Source organism: Camelus bactrianus, chromosome 4 (assembly GCF_048773025.1).
Source record: "Camelus bactrianus isolate YW-2024 breed Bactrian camel chromosome 4, ASM4877302v1, whole genome shotgun sequence".
Lineage (NCBI taxonomy): Eukaryota > Metazoa > Chordata > Mammalia > Artiodactyla > Camelidae > Camelus > Camelus bactrianus.
Genome location: NC_133542.1, coordinates 1,194,865 through 1,216,680, shown reverse-complemented (window position 1 = coordinate 1,216,680; position 21,816 = coordinate 1,194,865). Strand labels below are relative to the sequence as shown.

The following is a 21,816-nucleotide window of genomic DNA, read 5'->3' as shown; positions in this document are numbered from 1 at the left end:
CCATTATACCTGAGTCTCTACCATGCTCTGAGAATAAAGAGAAAAAAGACACAGTCCCTGCTTCCGGGAGCTCCTAGGTGCACAGGACTCATCATGAAATGATGGCTGAGGAGGCGTGTTAAGACGGCTTGGATAACAGTCAGCAGTGGGTGCTCGGGGCAGAGAGCCGGAACTGTAGCCAACGCTCTCCCAGAGGAGGGAACCACTGTGGTGAGTTCTGAGATGCCCTAGAAGTGATCAGGTGAAGTTATAATGTTAAGGCCATTTCTCCCTGGGGAGCTGCACATGCAAAGGAGGGAGGCCAAAGAGAGCCAAGTCACTTCCAGGAACTGCAAATAGTCTAGAAGTGAGAACAGGGTGTGGGAGGCAGGTGAGGCAACCAGGTGGAGAGATCACAGGTGCACATCACACAGGACTCTGTGTGCCTCCAAGGTAAAGGAGACATGCAAAGTGATCTAGAAAGAAAAAAGATAGAGGCAGGGAGACCTATTGGCAGGTTCATGTGAAGGCCTGCTGAGGCCCCGCTAGGAGGAGAGAGAAGAAAACATTTCAGCAGGTGGACGGATTGGCCACAGATGTGATGGAAGGGCAGGAAGAGGTCAAAGATGCCGGCCAGCTTTCTGGCTTTGGCAGTGTCCTAAATTATAGTGCCATTTCCTAAAACAAGAAGGGCAGGAAGAGGAGCAAGTCGTGAGAGGAGACAACTGATTCAGTTCTGGCTGGGTGCCTGTGGGCTCCAGGAGAGATGTCCAATAGGCAAATAAAAGTCTAGAAATCGGGAGAAAATTCTAGGCTGAGCCAAGTAGTTTTCCTGCTTCAAGAGGCTAATGGTTGTGAGTGGACAAGCTCACGAGAAGAGATGTAGAGGGGTAGCTCTCACCGTCCTGCACATGGGAAGCATCTGGGAGCCTTTAAAACATAGTGCGCCCCAGCCTGGTGTGGGGCCTTTGTACTGTTTATTGTTTTTTAAATACTTTCCTTTTTTGGGGGGGTATTTAGATTTATTTATTTTAATGGAGGTACTTGGAATTGAACCCAGGAACTCTTGCATGCTAAGCAAGTGCTCAGCCACTGAGCCATACCCTCCCCACCATTTTTTTGTTTTTAGACATTAGCTCTACTGAGCAGTCAGGGTTGAGAATCAACCTGTAGAGAGCAGAGAGCCTTGGGGTAGAGATCAAGGAGAAGCTTCCCAGAGCCCTGCAGACCCCAGCAAGGGCAGCCGGAGATGCAGGGAGCCTCGGATGGGCTGTGAGGAACGTGAACTCAACACTCCCCAATGACAAACATGTTTCAAGCACCCACTTCCCAGCAGTGTTTCTTCTGAGTTTACTAATTTTCCAGTAATACTGGGTGAGAATAGAAATAATCTGGACAAAGGGATCAAATTCAAATGCTCGTTCTGACCATTCTTAGCTGCGTGATTACTGATTAAAAGGTTACCGGTCTGCCACGTGTAAACTGGGGGACCTAGAACCGTGCTCGTGGGCTGCTGTGAGCATAATGAAATGACAACTATAAAGGCACTCCTGACTCTCAGAGGTAATTGCTACTATTGTCCCCATTTGGGACACCAAGAAACAGAGTCACAGAAAGCTTCAAACATTTGCCCAAGATGAAGGTTAGTGTCTGGAATCAAGCCAATGACTTCGTGGATCCAGAGCCCAGGATCTTCTTATGAATAACACGGCACTGCCCAGGTTCCCTGCTCCAAAACCCGCCTCCCTTTGGCTCAGTTCCATGGGCCCTGCGCTGCACAGATGTCGTCACTGCCTGCCTGCCCGCCCGGTGTCTGACCCCGGCACTGCTCCCTCCATCTCACACACCGCTTCCTTGGGCACACCAACCCTCACGAGGCCATTGCTGTGGGTACTCGGATGTTTACACGGAAACGCAGGTGGCAGCCCAGCTTTTTGCTATAGAAGCTGCTGTCAGTGGAGGCAAATAGCTCACAGTTGGTGGCGGAGGCCACTTCTGGTATCCTCCTTGGCTGGAGAGCTGGATGGAATCCAGTTTCCCTCTGCAACTTAGACATCCAGCATGAGAGTTATGTAAGGCCATCTGGCCTCTCAACATAGAAATGATGCCCCCGCAGTCGTACTTAATATTGTAATCTCCTGGCTCCACCAGGGAGCAGAGGCCATGGCCTGTTGTCCAACAAGTTTTGTTTCCTTACACGACAGCTACAATGGGGTGAGTAAACACCGGACCAGAAAATCTACAAAGCCCTCGTGTACTATTTCCTGACACTTGCAGGTCACCCAAATACCCCAGATCCTCCAAGTAAACAACTAGTAAGAGGAACTGAGCTGGCTCGTCTGTCAGATCCCTGATGGCAGGACGGATTTGTCCTCTCCTGCTCTCGGGATCTTCCGTTCTCCTTCTGTGTGCCCTTCCCCGATTGAAGGAGACTGTTCTTTGTTTATGGGCTATGGAGTATTTGTGGCTGTCTGACGAGAACCTTCGAAACTAGAGCTCTTGGTGAGAATGGAAGCATGGCACCCACGTCTCATGAGCTCAGCTACCGAACAGCCTCATCTAGCCAAGACTGTGGCCAACACCAGGGGTCCACGCTGTTGAGTGTTGGGTCTGGAGAGCAATGCCTCCACCACTGAGAAGCTGCCCCACCACTTGTGCCCTTGTCCCCATCCAGGGGGAGGTGACGCATCCATGGGGTGAAAGCCTTGAGGGCACTAGGTGACTGTGGACCAAGCTGTGACTGGCTGGTCCTGCCCCCCAAGTGACCCATGTTACCCTCACATGCAGAAAATCCCCAAAGAGACCCCTGCTTGAGGGAATGGGTCACCTATAAGCCAACTGTCCTCGGGCCACCTAAGAAGCAACACAGTATACACAGTGAGCCACCCACTCACTACAGTATCCAAGGCTCACAGTTCCCTCATGTGACACCATGTACCCCCAGCAAAAAGAAGACCGTTACTTTGTAATTGACTTGAGAATTCTACTGAAAACACTGCCTTCCACCTTCCACTTATGAAGTTCTTTCCACTGTGTCCCCTGCTCTGCAATTGTGCAATCAGTCCAGAGCTCCCTCATGAGAAAGGAAGGAAGGGGCCGGGCAAATCCAATAAAGGAATGGCACAGCCTTTAGCACCAAGATGGTGGAAAAGTCAACTCCCAGTAGATCTTGAGCTTCAATACACACTCACCGAAATACAGCAGGATGTTAAATGGCACTCCCACAGGTCCCAGGACAGGTTCAAGGCTGACCATAAAATGTCAAAGGGTGAGTGGTGGCCCAATTTCTGGGAATCCCAACACCTTTCCCAAAGCAGTTGGAATATTCCTCCCACTTATTAGCATATGAAGATACTGAGTGCATAAAATCTAACAATCCCACACCTCGTGGTTGCTCTCTCTGCTGAGATAGACAGCCCACACACTGTCTGTGGAGTGTGTATCTACTTTTACTTTAAACTGGAGCACCCAACCCCCATGCCTCATGGCATTTCTGTTGCCTTCTGAAACAGCCCACTCTGTCTATGGTGTATATATCTCTCTGAATAAATCTACTTTTACTGAACTGTGGCTCTCGAATTCGTTGCTGGGCAAACCAAGGACCCACACTTGGTGAGGTGCATCCCAGGGACCCAAATACGACCTGGGATATGGCCATCCTCTCCCCCACATTTTCCTGTATCATACATTCCTTCCCAAAGGATCTCACCTTGTGCACTCCAAAATAGACAGCACTCATGTGTCCTGACCAGGATCTGCTCCTGTGTGTATCATTTCTTATTTCCACTAGAACATCAACTTCAGGAGGACAAGGATTTGGTTCTGTTCACAAAGGAAGCACCAGCACATCACAGGTGCTGGAGAAGTATTAGCTGAATGAATGAGCTGTGGGAAGTCCTGGGATTTCCACCTGGAACTCCTAGCCTCTTGGGTCCCAGCTGACTACAGGTGCTCCCTGCTACTCATGGCTGACCTCTTGCCACCACTCTCTGCTCTGCCATCACCTGAGCTGGGATGAGCTGAGATGGGCACACACCCCGGAGAGCATGGCGCATGGTTCATGCCGTTACAACACACTCGCCCCTTGACTGTTAGATGTTACTTAGGGTGGACAAACTGAAGGCAGCACCATGTGCACCGCCCTACCCCACAACTCACTTGAAGCACCAGGACTGCACACAGGGGAAACGCTGGCCCTTTGCAACCTAAGGAGAGGGACTATGGGTGAGAAGAGGGTCTCTGTCAACTAACAGTCTCTTTACAAGCCCAGTCTTAGGAAAGCTCTTTAAAGATACTTTTTGTATCATCCTTGTGTTTCTGTAATCCCTCTAGATTTTGTCATTTTAATCTACACATCAGAAATACAGATATTCTTGAAATCTCTATTGATTTTCAATGAAGAAAATCCTCAATTTCCTACACTGCTAAGAAAATTACTGCACTTTATTTAAAAAAAGCAGCTTCCTTTCATGACTTCCTATCTTCAAACACCTAATTTCACAAGAATAAGTGAAGCAGGACATGAAAATCATGCTATGCTTTATCACCTACAGGTGGGCAGGGATGAAATGAATGAGTACTGATCTCATGAGACGGGTGAGGGTGAGGAAGGACCAAGGATGAGAAACCAACATTTTCTAACCCATTACTCTTTTTCAGAGTCCCAGACAAAACAGTGTGATTGTATCAACTAAAACAAGAACATCTGCACCCTTCTAAATGCACGCTACAACTTTACTACTACACACGGCACTCTGTCACTGACCTAAAGGCTGATGACAGCCAAGAAATTTGCAGGGATCTTATTCTGTGCTCATCCCTTTTTGTCTTTGGAACCTCAGGATATTTGCCTCCTCTCCCTGAGTGTCATTTTCCTCATCCTTCAAATGGGAGTGTAACAGTCATTCATTTGCTCAGGGTCTATTCGACAACTGGAGACGGCTTATGAAAACAACAACAACAAAAAAAGCAAAACAGAAATTCTGATCTGTGCTGTCTTCCTCCTCCTCCCTGAACATGAATGGCATTTTTCACTGAATCCCGAACTTAAGGAGTAGTTCTGATGAGGAAGTCACAGGACTGCCGTTTAACTGAGAAATGACCTGGTGTAAAAGAATGAATTGCCAGCAAATCCTCAAAACCCATAAGGGTGGAAACCCTGGGAGCTACAGGCATGGGTGGGAGTTCCTTAGTACCCCATTTCACAAATGGGGAGAATTTTGCAGGGTCCATGAAAGACACAGGTAGCCCAGTAAAACCACACCATGTTTTGGAGTACACCAGGGCCACGTCGATGCTGACCTGTACTTCTTCGTGTCCCAGAGCAAGAGTCCTGGGCAGGGGTGACTGTGCTTGAGGCTGGACAAGAACTTTCTGTTCTGTCTCTTTTGCTCTCTCTCTTCCTGCAATAAAACAACTGGTAGGACTCTGGTGGGGAGCAATATACCCACATTCTCTGGCAAACCACACACCAGGCAGCTCTAGCTGATCTGAGAGAGGACTCTTCAATGAACATATATACATCAAAGTCAGGCAGAAGGCTGCCTGTGACCTTGGGAATCCAAACCAGCTTGTCCTCTTAATCAGGATATTAGACATCTAAAGAAATTGTGCACCAGATGAAGACGATGCATTAGACAGCGTTGGTGGTTATGGCCAGCAGTATCTAAGGACAAGTCATGCTCTGGCAAATGGGAGCATTTTGGTTGCTTTAAGAGTTTGCTACTGAAGGGCTGGGACATTTCATTGGGCCTTGAATCTCCAGACCTCTTTACTCACAAAGGCAGAAAAGTTAGGTGAGCCAGCTCAGGCTTTATTCCAACTTCCTAACCAAAATGCTATGAGGTTGAAAATATATTTCTCAGACTCTTCTGCAGCAAGGGTTCCAGATGTGGCTTTAAAAATGCCCATCAGAGATTGAGATTTACAAATATTAACTACTATATATAAAAATAGCTAAAAAAACTAAATTTCTTCTGTATAGCACAGGGAACTATATTTAATATCTTGTAATAACTTTCAATGAAAAATAATATGGAAAGGAATTCATACATATATATGTGTATATGAATGACTGGAACATTGTGCTGTACATCAGAAATTGACACATTGTAACTGACTATACTTCAAATAAAAAAAAAAATATATATATATATAATGCCCATCAGCACCTTCTGAGTGTCACTTAAAGCAGAAACCCAGATGATTGGAGGCAAAGGTGGGTGGAGGAGCTACGTTATTTTGCTGGGGTGGATGCAGCGGGCCTGGCAGAGATCTAGAAGGAATGCTCACAACAGCCACTTACTGATCTGCAAGTGAGTTTTGGTAATAGCTTCCTGAAATCCTCCCCACCCCTCCTGATGAGCCAGGTGTCTGGCGTTTCTCTGGAAATCACTAGGCACAGCCTGGGACTCAAAGGTAAAAATTAAAAACTGCAGTAAGGTAGCGAAGAGGCTGGCAGGACGTGTTGGACAAAAGTAGGTCAGAATCAACAAAGAATGGGGAGGGGATACAACGTGGGCTGAGGACCCTGACTACAGTTGTGGATTGTCTGTGTTAAGGACTCTGAGTCAGTATGAGTAGATGGATTGGTGTGGACTAAAATGGTGGCCATTGTTCAGATAAATATGTGATTTGGACTTTATTAATTAGAGGAGGGATTTTTTTCCCCCTTCAACATTGATCATTCCTAGGGAGCAGAAAAATACTCTGCCACACAACATCTAAGTGCAAAAGAGATGCTACGGGATGGTGGTGGTGTGAAAAATTTTAGTCCCGCAGTTCCAAGGTTTCCTTAATGAGGTTCACAGCAGTTGGTACTTAAAATAAAATAAGGTACTTATAATAAAGACATCATCATATGTACATATCCTTAAAGATACACATATGGTGCTATAAGTGGGCCTGAAATGTGTTCTACATTCTAAAATCCGATGAAATAAAATCAGTAGCTCAATATGCCTCTCGGCTCTATAAACATGATGTAGCTAATGATCACAGAAAACAAGATCAGCTAGTAAATTTGAAATTTGTCTTTTCCAGTGTCAAAGATAATATTTTTTGCTTTACTTAAAAAGCATTTTTTTAATTAGGACTGTCAGTGTCCATTGGTATATGGGGTTCAGTAGATATGTTCAGATGTTCTAGACAGTGAATCAGAGCAAAGACTGAGGTTTAGACAGTAGTTAAATGCCTCACCCGTGTAATCAGCATCCACATATTGCTATACTGAAAATCCTTAAAACTGAGAACTTCATTAAAACAACTAAAAGAAAGGGAAAAAAATAGCCACAGTCTAGTGGAAGATTTGTAACGTGTAAAAATGACAAAGGGCTATTCATGAGCATATTCTTAAAAACCCCTACACTTTAATAAGTAAAACAACAAACGGACAACAGGTTGCACACTTCTCCCTGTAGGAGAAGCCATGCAGATGGACTCTTATTTGAATGGGGCTGGAGCTGTAGAATTAGTTACTCTTGCAAGTAACTCAGTTAAAAACAAATGCAAATGGGATACACTTCTACAATATCTGAGTAAAAATCTTGGAAAACTTACTCCTCTGTTAAGCAATGACAATGGGAAAATTTGTTAAAATTAACCTCTGCAGAACTCTGGAAATTTAACCAAGGCTTCCAGCAATAAGGGGAATGTTTATTTGAGAAAAAATAACAGCTAAATCTCCATAAAGATAGTCAGTTTTGTCATATCGTAACTTGAACTACCCCCATCCCCGTATCCTCACCTAAATGGTGGCCTTTAAAAGCAAAAGTCTCACAATCAAGGAAGGGGCAGAAGTGATTTGAAGTTACCCAAAAAATCCGCCCCCAGAGAGCTGTCACTTATTCACCTATCTCAAACTCATGCTGTGCAAACAGCCTGTCCCCAGAGTGTTTGTGGAAAACAATCAGCAGTGAGTAACTTTACAACTGCATGAGGCAGTGGTACCAGTACAGGCTAATTAGATGCTGACTAGGAAACTTAGAAGGCAAAATTGAGTATTGAGACTTTCTGGGGGTGGAGGTAGGGTTAAATAGCTCCAAAAAATTCTGAGAATTGTAGAAGTCCGTACACATGTGTGGCATATGGCAAGGAAAGATCTGAGAAAATCTTAAGCCTTCAACTCTGGCTGAACTTGAGGTTCTGCATAAGCAAGAACTAAAGGCTACAGAATAGCTGCAGACTGCCTGCCGGTGCTGAGGGCATCCCTCAGCACGCAGGCACACAGCCACCTGGCAACAGCTCAAACGATTGGCTCCAGGCATTGAAAGAATTCACTGTCCAATCATTATTACAGTGATGACAACTAGGCTTTCTGCACACATACAGATCTCATGGCCATGCATGATAAAGAATACAGACTTTACAGAATTTGTTCAGGAAAGTAACTAAATAAATATCTGCAGCAGCAATGACAATGGAAACAATGATAAACCCTGGAGATGAGGAAAATCTGGCTTTCAGATCTGCCATATTGTAATATTTTAAATGTCCAGTTTTCAACAGAAAATTACAAGATGTACAAAGAAACAGAAAAGTTTGGCCATAACACAGGGGAGAAAGTAGTCAATAGAAACTCCCTGAGGAAACCCAGACACTGGACTTACTAGACAAAGACATAAATAAGGAATTACACATATGATCAAAGAGCTAACCGAAACCATGCCTAAAGAATTGAAGTATGTGAACATCTCATTGTACAGAGACTATCAATAGATAAAATTTACATTAAAAACCAACTGGACATTCTAGAGATACAAATATTTGACTAAAATGAAAAATTCAATAAGAGATTTCTCTGTAGATATGAACTTGTTGAAGAAAAAGTCAGTTAATTTAAAACTACTGAGATTATCCAGTCTGTGGAACAGAAAGAAAAAGGAATGAAAAAAAATGAACACTGTGTCAGAGATAGGTTGGACACCATCAACAATACCAATACACATATAATGTGAACGCCAGAAGGAAGGAGAGAAAAAAAGGGGTAGAAAAAGTATATAAAGAAATAATGGCTGAAAACTTCCCAAATTTGATGAAAACATTAATTTGTACATCCCAGCAGCTCAACAAACTCCACGTGGTATGAACGTAGAGACATCGAAAATAGGCACATCAGACTAAGTGTGTCAAAAGAGAACAAAGAATCTTGACAGCAGAAAGAGAAAAGAGGCTCAACATATTCAAAGGCTCCTCAGTAAGACAGTTGATTTCTCATCAAAAACCATGGAGACCAGAAGGCAGTGGGATAGTATCGTCAAAGTGATAAAAGGAAAATACTGTCACCAAGTATTTTATAGCCAACAAAATGATTCTTCAAAAAAAAAAAAGAAGAAATTAACACACTCCTACAAAGTCTGAAAGGATAAATTGCTAGCAGGCCTGCCCTACAAGAAATACTAAGGATAGTCCAGCAGGTGTAAATGAAAAGACACTCACCTGAAAAATAAAGAGCACTACTACATGAGTAAGAAAATAAAACAGTATAAATACAGTATTACATGTACGTGTTTTCTTCTAATTGATGTAAAAGACAACTACATAAAACAATACTTATGAAACAGTGTAGATGCACTTATAAATGCATAAAGGTGTAACTTGTATGACAGTGACAGCATGAGGAGGGGGAGGGAAAAGATTGATATCAAAGCAAAGTTTTTGTGTACTATTGAAATTAAGTTGGCATTCATGTGAACTAGATTGCTTTAAAACAATATGTTAATAATAATCTCCAGGGCAATGGAGGAGAAGGAGGAGGAGGAAGAGGAGGAGGAGAAGAAAAAGATAAAATAAACAACAAATTAAAATGGCACACTTGAAAATGCCTACTTTGTACAAAAAAGTGTAGTAATAGAGCATTGGGGAAATAAAAAGTCATATAGAAAGCAGATAGCAGATGTAACTTCAACCTGATAAGAAATTACATTAATGTAAATGAATTAAATATTCTAATCAAAATAGTAAAGGCAGAAATAAATGGAATAGAGAATAGATGAATAACAGAGAATAATCAACAAAAAGAAAAGTTGGTTCTTTGAAAAGATCAAGAAAATTGACAAATTTTTAGCTAGTACTGAAGAAAAAAAGGGAGAAGGTTCAAATTACTAAGATGAGAAATGAAAGGAAGGATGTCACTACTGCCCTAACAAAAATAACAAGGAATATAAGGGAATACCATGAATACTTGTATAGCCAATAAATGAGATAATCTAGATGAAATGGATAAATTCCTAGAAGGATATGTGACTAAATCTAATTCAAGGAGAGATAGAAAACTCAAATAATCCTACAATAAGTAGTGACTGAAACAGTAATCCAAAACATTCCCACAAGGAAATGCTAGGCCAGTATGGCTTTGCTGGTGAATTCCATCAACTACTTAAAGAAAAAACAAAAACAAAAAACAAACAAACAAAAAATGCTTCACAAACTCGTCTAAAAATAAAGAGGTGGGCACACTTCCCAATTCATTCAATGACACGAGTATCACACTGATACCAAAACCAGACAAAGGCATCACAAGAAAACTAAAGACTATCTCTTATGGATATAAATGCAAAAGTCCTCAACAGAATAAAAGCAAATCCAATCCATTAACATATAAAATAGACCACAATTCAGTGGGATGTATCCAGGTATGCAAAGGCACTTCAACATACAAGTCAATTCATGTAATATGCAATATTAATAGAATAATAGATAAAAACTAGGAATAGAAGAGAACTTCCTCAACTTGACAGAGAACATCTATGAAAAACCTGGAGCAAAGATCATACATAATGGTGAAAGACTGAATTATTTCCTCCCAAAATCAACATTGTACTAGAGGTTCTAGTCAAAGCAAACAGACAAAGAAAATAAAGCCTCTAGATTAGAAAGAAAGAAATAAAACTATTTCAATTCCAGATGACATGATATTATACATTGAAATCACAAGGAATCCACAAAGAAAAAAGAGAGAGAGAGAGAGAAAAAAAAAACTATTAGAATTAACAACATAGTTTGACCAAAATTGTAAGACACAAATCGATATATAAAAAAGTAATTATATTTCTATACAACAGCAGTGAATAATCTAAAAATAAAATGTAGGAAACATTTTCATTTACAATAGCATCAAAAAGAATAAAATACTTAGGAATATTAAGAAAAATATGTGGAATACTGAGGAAAATGTCTGAAACTTGTATATTGAAAACTAAAATACTACTGATAGAAGTTAAAAATGACCTAAAATAAATGGAAAGCTCTTCTGTGTTCATGGATCAGAAGCCTTATCATTGTTAGGATGGCATTTGTCCTCAAAATGACCTATAGATTCAATGCAAATCTGGCTTTTTGGGAGAAATGAGCAAACTGTTCCTAAAACTATGGAAATGCAAGATACCCAGAATAGTCAAAACAATCTTGAAAAAGAACAAAGTTTTGAAGTTTCCAAATTCAAAACTCAGTAACAAAATGGTAATCCATACAGTGTGGTACTTGCATAAAGGACACACAAATAGATTGAGAGAAAAGAACTGAGAGTCCATAAACAAACTCTTACATGTAGCCAGTTAATTTTTCATAAAGGTTCCATGACAATCCAACGGGAAAAAGTAATTTTTACAAAAATGATGCTGGGACACCTGAACATACACCTGGAAAGAAAGAAAACTGAACTTTTATCTTAACACCATTTATGAAAATTAACTCAAAATAAATCACAGACCTGAAATTATAAAACTTTTAGAAAATGAACAATGAGAAAATCTTCAGGATTTTGAAGTACAAATACTTCTAAGATATGACAGCAAAAGCACAAACAACAAAAGAAAATATATCAAGTGAACTGGACTTCAGTAAAATTAAACACTTCTGTGCTTCAAAGGACTTCATCAAGAAAGTAAGAAGACAATCCACAGAATGGGTGAAAATATTTCCAATATTTTCCCTGATAAGGGATTTTTTATCCAGAATAGACAAAGGAGACTTAAAACATGAAAATACAAAGACAAATACAATTAAAATGGGCAAAGAATTTGAATAGATGTTTCTCCAAAGAAGACATACGAATGGGAAATAAGCACATAAAAAGATGTTCAACATCAGTAGGCATTAGGGAAACAGAAATCAAAAGCACAATGACATGCCACTTCATACCAAATAGGATGACAAATATATATGATATATGATATATAAATATGTATCTATAAACTCGGTAATAAAAAGTGTTGATGAGGATGTGGAGAAACTGGACTCCTCATACATTACTACTGGAAATATAAAATGGTGCAGTCACTTTAAAAACTACTTTAGCAATTCCTCAAAATGTTAAAAGTAGAATACATCCCAGCAATTCCATTTTTTGATATATCCTGAGAAGAACTGAAAATATGTGTTCACACAAAAACTTGTCCATGAGCATTTACAGCAGAATTATTCATCATCAACTGATGGATGGATAAGCAAAGTGGTGTATTTATAACAATGGCATATTATTTGAACACAAAAAGGACTTTGGGTACTGATATATGCTACACCATGGATGAGCCTTGACAACGTCACACTAAATGAAAGACGACAATCAAAAAAGGCAGCATACTGTATGGTTCTACTTATATGAAATGCCCAGAACAGGCAAATCCGTAGAGACAGAAAGTAGAGTGGTGGCTGCTGGGGTCTAAGGGAAAGGAAGTTTAGGGAGTGACTTACTAAAGGGTACTGGTTCTTTTTGGGAGTGATGGCTACAAAACCCTGAAATGTAATTAAAATCCTAATGCACAATTTCAAAGGCTGCATTTTATGGTATGTGAATTATATCTCCATAAAGCTGTTACTTTTGAAGCTGAGCCCACATATGGAGCAACTGGCCCAGCACTGACTGCAGCATCTGGAGGGGGAGTGACCCACCCACCCACCACAAAGGAAAGGATCACCTGACCCAGTGTTGGAGGGGTGCAATCTTCTTGCCGAAAGACACTGTGAGCAGCACAGACAAGGGGGCAAACAGAGCAAGGTGAGTTTGTGAAACAGGGCGAAGACACAAAGGCCTCTCAATAAAACCATTAAGAGCACACAGTCTCTAGGAGAACACATCTTTGTTTTTAAAATTTTTTATATCTGTTTTATTCCTATTACATTTTTAATCTTTATTTTTAAACAGTCCTATATGTTTACAATTCTCATTTCATTTATATTCTCTTGGTTTTGATCTGTTATTTATTAGTCACAGGTTTCAAATATTGTATTTTGAATTTTCTCTTCTTTTTATTAAGATTCTTAAAAGATATCTCAACTCGATTCCTATTCTGCTTCAACTTGCTCTTCTATTATTGATTATACACTGTTTTCAAACCTTCTTTTCCTCCATTCTTTTAAAATTCTCTCTCTCTCTCTTTTAAGTTTTATTCCCACATAGGCTTTAGATAGATAAATAAATAAACTCCTTTAAGGACCACAATAGATAACTGATACTCCAAAAGCCACAGGGCCAGAGAGATATGAGCAGAATGAAGAAGCAGAGGAAGTCCTGCCAATTAAAATAGCAAGAGAAATCCCCTCAAAGAACGATCAATAAAATAGACATTGATGGCCTACTAGATCAATATTTCAAAAAAGAAGTGATCAAATTACTGAAGGAACTAAAAGAGATAGTCTTTAGAGACATAAAATATATCAAAAACAAAATAGAAGCTATAAAGAAGAGCCAAGTAGAATTGGTAAATTCATTGGCTGAAATGAGATCTGACCTAAAGGCTGTACAAAGCAGGCTAGATAATGCAGCAGAACGAATAAGTGACCTAGAAGACAGGACAACAGAAAGAACCCAATCAGAACAGCTGAGAGAAAAACAAATATAAAACAATGAAAACAATATAAGGAACCTATGGGATAATATAAAGCATGCCAATCTATGCATAATAGGGGTTCCAGAAGGGGAAGAAAGAACAAAGGGGATGGAAAAGGTAATTAAAGAAATCATGACTGAAAACTTCCCAAACCTAAAGAAGGAATCAGACACCCAAGCACAGGAGGCTCAGAGGGTCCCAAACAGGAAGAGCCCAAAGAGAAACACGCCAAGATATATCATAAATCAAGATGGCCAGACTGAAGGATAAAGAAATGATCCTAAAGGCAGCAAGAGAAAAACAAAGAGTGAGTTACAAGAGAAGGCTCTCAGCTGATTTCTCTACAGAAACACTACAGGCCAGAAGGGAGTGGCAAGATATATTCAAAGTCCTGAATGAAAAAAAAAAGATGCAGCCTAGGATACTTGCTCCAGCAAGGCTATCCTTTAGAATAGAAGGAGAGATAAAGAATTTCACAGAGAAGCAAATACTAAAAGAATTTAGCAACACTAAACCCATGCTAAAAGAAATATTGAAAGGTCTACTCTAAATAGAAAAGAAGCAGGATGCTACAGAAATGAGAATTCATGACTGTGAGAGTATTATTCCTTTCTTCTTTTTTTTTTTTAAATCTTTTTCTCAGTAGGATGGGTTTGAGATTACATTAATATCTGTTTAGTACACACAGTTACAGTAATTGGTTAACAGACTTACAAAAAAGTGTAATCACAAGCCAAAATCTTACAAGTGAGTCACAAAAACTAAATACAATACAAAGGAAAATTACCATACCACAAAAGGAAGAAGAAAGGAACCAAGAAGAAATACCAAATCAACTGCAAAAATAAGTTCAAAATAGCAATAAACTCTCATCTATCATTAATTACTGTAAATGTTAATGGTCTAAATGCTCCAGTCAAAAGACAGAATAGCAGACTGGATAATAAAGCAAGAACCTTCAATACACTGCATACAAGAGACACACTTTAGGGAGAAGGACACATATAGATTGAGAGTGAATGGACGGAAAATGATATTCCATGCAAATGGAAATGCCATAAAAGCAGGTGTAGCAGTATTGATTTCAGACAAAATAGACTTTAAAACAAGGGTCATAAAGAAAGATAAATAAAGACATTTTATAATGATTAAAGGATCAATACAAGATGAAGATATTACAATCATTAATATATATGCACCCAACATGAGCACCTAAGTACATTAAACAACTACTAACAGAGATAAAGGGGGAAATTGATGGGAATACAATCATTGTCAGAAATTTTAACACCACATTAACATCACTAGACAGATCTTCCAGACAGGAAATAAATAAGGCAACAGAGAAATTAAATGATACAAGAGAATAATTGGATTTAGTGGATATTTTCAGAGCATTACAATCCCCCATAACAGAATAAATAATCTCTTAAAATGTGTGTGGAACATTTTCTAGGATTGATCATGTACTTAGTCACAAAAGAAGCCTCAACAATTTTAAGAAGATAGAAATTATCTCAAGCATCTTTACTGACCACAATGCCATGGAAACTAGAAATCAACTTCAGAGAAACAAAGGAGAAAGAAAGGAAAGCATTGAGATTAAACAACATGCTATTAGAAAACCAATGGGTCAATGATGTAATCAAAGTTGAAATTAAAGAATACCTTGAGACAAATGAAAATGAAAACACAACCACACAAAACATATGGGACACAGCAAAAGCAGTGCTAAGAGGAAAGTTTAGGGTAATGCAGGCCTTCCTCAAAAAAGAAGAACAATACCAAATAAACAATCTAACCCACCAGCTGAAAGAACTAGAAACAGAAGAGCAAAAACACACAAAAGTCAGCAGAAGAAAGGAAATAATAAAGATCATGGAGGAAATAAATAAAATAAAGATTAAAAAAATAGAGAAAATAATCAATCAAACCAAAAGCTAGTTTTTTGAAAGAATAAATAAAATCGAAAATCCTCTGGCCAAACTCACAAAGAAGAAGAAAGAGAGAGAACAAATTTGCAAAATAAGAAAGGAAAATGGAGAAATTACAACAAATAACATAGAAATACAGAATATCATATGAGAATATCATGACAAACTACATGGAAAAAAATGGATAACCTAGTGGAGATGGACAAGTTTCTGGAAACATACAGTCCACTAAGACTGAATCAAGAAGAAACTATCCACTTCAACAAATGGATCACTAGGAATGAAATTGAATTAACAATAAAAAACCTCCCTACAAATAAAAGTCCAGGACTGGACAGCTTCACCGGGGAGTTCTACCACACATACAAAGAAGAACTCATACCAGTCCTTCTCAAACTCTTCCAGAAGATTGAAAAGAAGGAATATTCCCAAACTCATTCTATGAAGCCACCATTACCCTGATACCAAAACCAGGCAAAGACACCACCAAAAAAGAGAATTACAGACCAATATCACTGATGAACACAGATGAAAAATGTCCTTACCAAAATACTAGTAAATAAATTCCAACAGCACATAAAAAAGATAATACATCATGCTCAAGTGGGGTTCATCTCAGGGACACAAGGGTGGTTCAACATATGAAAATCAATCAATGTAATAATTCACATCAACAAGAGAAAGGACAAAAACCACATGATCATCTCAATAGATGCAGAAAACTTTTGATAAAATTCAACACCCATTTATGATAAAAATTCTCACCAAAGTGGGTATTGAGGGAACATATCTCAACATCATAAAAGCTATAGATGACAAACCTACAGCCAGCATAGCACTCAACGATGAAAACCTCAAAAGATTCCCACTAAAATCTGGGACAACTCAAGGATGCCCACTATCACCACTCCTATTCAACATAGTCTTGGAAGTCCTGGCCACAGCAATCAGGCAAGTAACAGAAGTAAAAGGGGTCTAAATTGGAAAAGAAGAGGTAAAAGTGTCACTATATGCAGATGACACGACAATATATATAGAAAACCATAAAAGGTCCACACAAAAACTACTAGAGCTGATCGAAGAATTTAGCAAAGTAGCAGGTTACAAGATTAATGTTCAAAAATCAGTTGCATTTCTTTACACAAATGATGAGTCAACAGAAAAAGAAAGTAAAGAAACAATCCCCTTTAAAATAGCACCCAAAGTAATAAAATATCTAGGAATAAATCTAACCACAGACGTGACAGAATTATACACAGAAAACTATAAACCATTGGTGAAGGAAATTAAAGAAGACTTTAAAAAATGGAAAGGTATCCCAAGCTCTTGGATTGCAAGAATCAATATTGTTAAAATGGTCACACTGCTCAAGGCAATCTACAGATTTAATGCAATCCCTACCAAATTATCCTGGACATATTACATAGAACTAGAACAAATCACAATAAAATTTATATGGAACCATCAAAGACATAGAATTTCCAGGGAATAACTTAAGAAAAAAGAAAGAGGCTGGAAAAATAACTGTCCCAGACTTGAGACAATTCTATAGAGTTACAGTCGTCAAGACAGCATGGTATTAGTACAAAAACAGACATACAGCCAAATGGAACAGAATAGAGAGCCCAGAAATGAGCCCAAATACTTTTGGTCAACTAATATTCAACAAAGGAGGCAAGAATATACAATGGAATAAAGATAGTCTCTTCAGCAAGATAAACATAAGACAAGATACAATAAACCTCCTAGGAGAAAATACAGGCAAAATATCTGACATACATCTCAGAAATCTTCCCCTAGGGCAGTCTACCCAAGCAATAGAAATAAAAGCAAGAATAAACAAATGGGACCTAATGAAACTTACAAGCTTCTGCACAGCAAAGGACACCTTAAGTAAAACAAAAAGACAACCTACAGAATGGGAGAACATTTTTGCAAATGAAACTAACAAAGGCTTGATCTCCAGAATATATAAGCAGCTCATATGACTTACTAAGAAACAACCAAATAACCCAATCCAAACATGGGCAGAAGACCAAAACAAGCAATTCTCCAAGGAAGATATACAAATGATCAATGGGCACATGAAAAAATGCTCAATATCACTAATTATCAGAGAAATGCAAATCAAAAGTACAATGAGGTATCACCTCAAACCAGTCAGAATGGCCATCATTCAAAAATCCACAAATGACATATGCTAGAGAGGCTGTGGACAAAGGGAAACCTCCGACACTTCTGGTGGGAATGCAGTTTGGTGCAGCCACTTTGGAAACAGTATTGAGTTTCCTCAAAAGACTAGGAATAGAATTGCCATATGACACAGGAATCCCACTCCTGTGCATATATCCTGAAGGAACCCTACTTCAGGATGACAGCTGCACCCCAATATACATAGCAGCACTATTTACAATAGCCAAGAAATGGAGATAGCCTAAATGTCCATCAACGGATGACTGGCTAAAGAAGTGGTATATTTATACAATGGAAAACCACTCGGCTATAAAAACTGACAATATAGGGCCATTTGCAGCAACGTGGATGCTCCTGGAGAATGTCATTCTAAGTTAAGTAAGCACCGTAACAAGGAATAAAGAGAAGTTACCTCTAAGTACAGTTATTTTGATTAAAATATACATACAGAAAGCAAGTCACCCCCACGACTGCTGCCAGGAGGAGCATCTGAATGTAATAGCCCAGCCCAAGCAAAGTAGATTCCGACCTTCTCTCCGTAGAATTTCCTGTAGAAAGACAGAAGGTAGTTTCAGAAGACACACATATTCACTCTGTAGCTTCATCCTCATGTTAATTTCTTTTTTCTTTGTTTTTAAGGTGGGGCATAAATAGGTTTATTTATTTGTTTTTTAAATGGAGGCATTGGGGATTTAACCCAGTACCTCATGCATGCTAGGCATTCACTCTACCACTGAGTTATACCCTCCTTCCATCATACTAATTTCTGATTCTAAATCAAGGGGGCTTTAAGTTTAAACCTCTGACTCAATTCACACTTAAAACATATGCGTTTTCACAGCAGCCCCCAAATTCTACCGTGAAATAAGAAGTATTTTACGTATCATAGAAATACAGATCACTGGTTCACCTGCTGAAGAGAGATAAATGAGAACAGAGCAAAGGAGGGGACGAGGCCGACTCCGGAGCAGATGCAGGGGATCATCACCACTCACTGGACAGTCTGGCACATTCAACAAATCCCACCAAAGATCATTCTTAACAGGCTTGACACAAGTGGACTTCAACTACTGGCTCAGTCATCTGAGTCTGCCTTATCTCGGGAACTTCCCTGGAGCAAATGCATCGTAAACCACAGATAATAAGGAAATGGCTGATAATGATAACAACTGGGAGTGCAATGTCTCTCTGACAAAATATTTATAAAACTCATGTAGGAATGGGAGAGGGCAGGAGGGATGTGGCTGAGTAAGGAACTGCCCTGTATTCTTTGTATCTAGCACGTCGGCTGTTCCTAGGTTTCAAAAACACTTCAATGTTACTCAGTTAAACTGGAGTAGACGGAACAGGCCAGGGAGGCAAGATTAGAAGAAAGGAGGCAGGGCACGAAGCGGTGCCAGGCTGGTCCTGAAAGGGAGACAGACACAGACAGGCAGACACAGAGGGCTTAGGGATGAGGCGGAAAAATGAGGCAGCGGCTCAGGTGTGTTTGCTGCTGCTGCTACTTCCCTCAGCTGGAGCACTGCTGACGCGGCAGTGCTGGGTAAGACCTGTGACTTTCCTCAGCTCTGAGTTCTCTCGGAAGCTTCCGGCTCAGTCTGGAGCTGAGATGAGCTCCGAGGGCTTAGCCTAGGGGGGACTCAGCTCTGAGAACAGCCTAGAGTCCTGAGAAACTTCACGCAGGAACCCCTAGGGCTGGACCAGCGCTCACAGGGCTGCTGTGAGACCAGCTCCATCGTCAGAGACCTGGGCTTGGACTATTCCATGGGGAAAATGGCTGAGCCCGATGCCAAATCAGATAGGAGGGACAAAGTGTGTTCATTCTCATGTGACTGGTCTTTGTGGCCTGGCTCACAGATGGCAGGCTCAGGATGGTGTCTGGCAGAGAAAACCCTGGCAATGGGTTTGAGATGTTTTGGACTCTTTCTTGTTAAGCTTTTTGTAATACATTCTTATCAACTATCCATCCTGAAAATGCCACATTCAAAACTGAAAGAATGTTAGAAGTTGCTTGCTCCAACTGGCCAATGGTAAACACACCCTGCTACAGTTAGAGAGCTGGTCAGGCAGCCTCTGCCTGCATATTTACAATGACGGAGAGTTCATTACTTCCAAAGGTTACATGTCGGCAAGAATGTCAGAAAGAATTTTTGAACCTTAAACAGATGTCTGCCCCCTAGTCCTTGCTGAAAGGCTAGAAATAATGAGGATCCCTTCAAATGTAGTTTTGTCTGATTGTTATCTCTCTCTGTCAAAAACACCCCAATTCTTAACATCAATTTTTCAAAATTCAGCTTTGATTTCTTTTTATCAAACTTATACCATACATTCATTAAAGAGTCAAACAGTTCTCGAACACCGATTGTAAAAAGGAGCAGTTCCCAACAACCACCCCATTTCCTGGTCAGAAGCAACAATGTTCAGCTCCTACTGCTGACTCTTGGAATAAAAACTCCCTATTTCTGATTAATATCCTTGTAACACAGCCTACTGTCTTTTTCAGCTTTATGTATCACCTATTTAACTTTCTATTTTGGAAAATGAATATTAAGCTCTCTTTCAAACCACATCTCCTCTACACATCCAAACCTTCATTCTTCCAACCTTTTGATACAAATACATTATAATTTTGATCAGCTCAGTATCCTTGCTTTACATTATTAGGACTCTGTACAGACTGTTCACAGCTGTAGCAAGTTGTCTGCTAGGCTTACTTTTTTATTCCCTACTTTGTTTTTCCTGGAGTTAATAATTGTCTTGGTGGTTCATAGCTTAGATTTCTCTGCGCTTAACAATTCAACCCCATACCTTCTCCTAATGAATAACTTTCTCAATACTTTCCAATTCATTGTCTACAAATTTCATCTCCTTGAATAAATCTCTTCAGATCTCCTTCAACCTGGATTAACGACATGCTAGTCTTGTCACAGAGCTCAAGGGGCCACTAGTGGGAAGCAACAAGGGAATACATGGACCAGGAGAAGGGAACAGATCAACATAATTTCCTTCACAAAACATACTTAAAATAGTGGGAAAATTGTTTTCTTTACAAACACAAACACACACACCAACCCCAAAATCCCATAAAGAATGATTAAATAGCCATCAAACCCATTGCCCTGCCATCAAATTCTGTATAACATAAAACAAAAATAACAGAAGGAATATATCATATAAATATGAATCTCAAGGGGGATGGGGTACACTCAGTGGCAGAGTGTGTGCTCAGCAAGCATAAGGTCCTAGATTCAATCTTCAGTACCTCTATTAGAAAAAAAACATTAGAAACAATAGAAAAATGTATCAACTTTAAATATTTACAAATATATAAACTTCCTCTTTTAAAACTGTTCTACAGGATAATCCGGGTTAATGAGAAAGTGCCTCTTCATGACTGTGATCCTGCTGATAATTGTGGGAGGAAATTAGAGTATGACCACATGAAATAAAATCCCTTATGAAATAATGATCCCGGGTGACAATCATTATTGGCTGCTGTCATCACAAAAAAGAGGGTCAACTGGACATTATGTACCTTATGACAGGAGTACAAAACTTCATATAACAAATATTCTTGCACAAATTTGAACCTCGTTCAGATCAAGCTTTTAGGGGAGGATCAAATCACTTAGCTAAAGCCAATACATAGGATGGAGAAATAAGTCTAACCACAGGGGAGAATGAAATCAACCAAACAGGAAATAGAGAAATCCCTCAGCAATTTCAAGGAAAATGAGAAACAGGAAAATTATAGATTAGAACCCACTTGAGAGATATGCTAGCTGCAATGTGTGAACTTAGTCTGGATCCTGATTTCAACCCCAAAACTGCTTAAAAGTGTATTTTTGTGACAATCAGGGAATTATTTTGTAACCCTAAAAAAA

The 21,816-nt window shown here is 39.6% G+C and overlaps 1 long non-coding RNA gene across 1 annotated transcript in view; it reads right to left on the bottom strand.

The window, feature by feature from the left end:
• Nucleotides 1-21,816, bottom strand: part of LOC141577418 (uncharacterized) — a 48,837-nt gene that overhangs the window by 9,897 nt on the left and 17,124 nt on the right. The window contains exon 6 of the long non-coding RNA XR_012506278.1: nt 18,381-18,480. This is a non-coding gene — a long non-coding RNA (uncharacterized LOC141577418). The remainder of the gene's footprint in view (nt 1-18,380; nt 18,481-21,816) is intronic.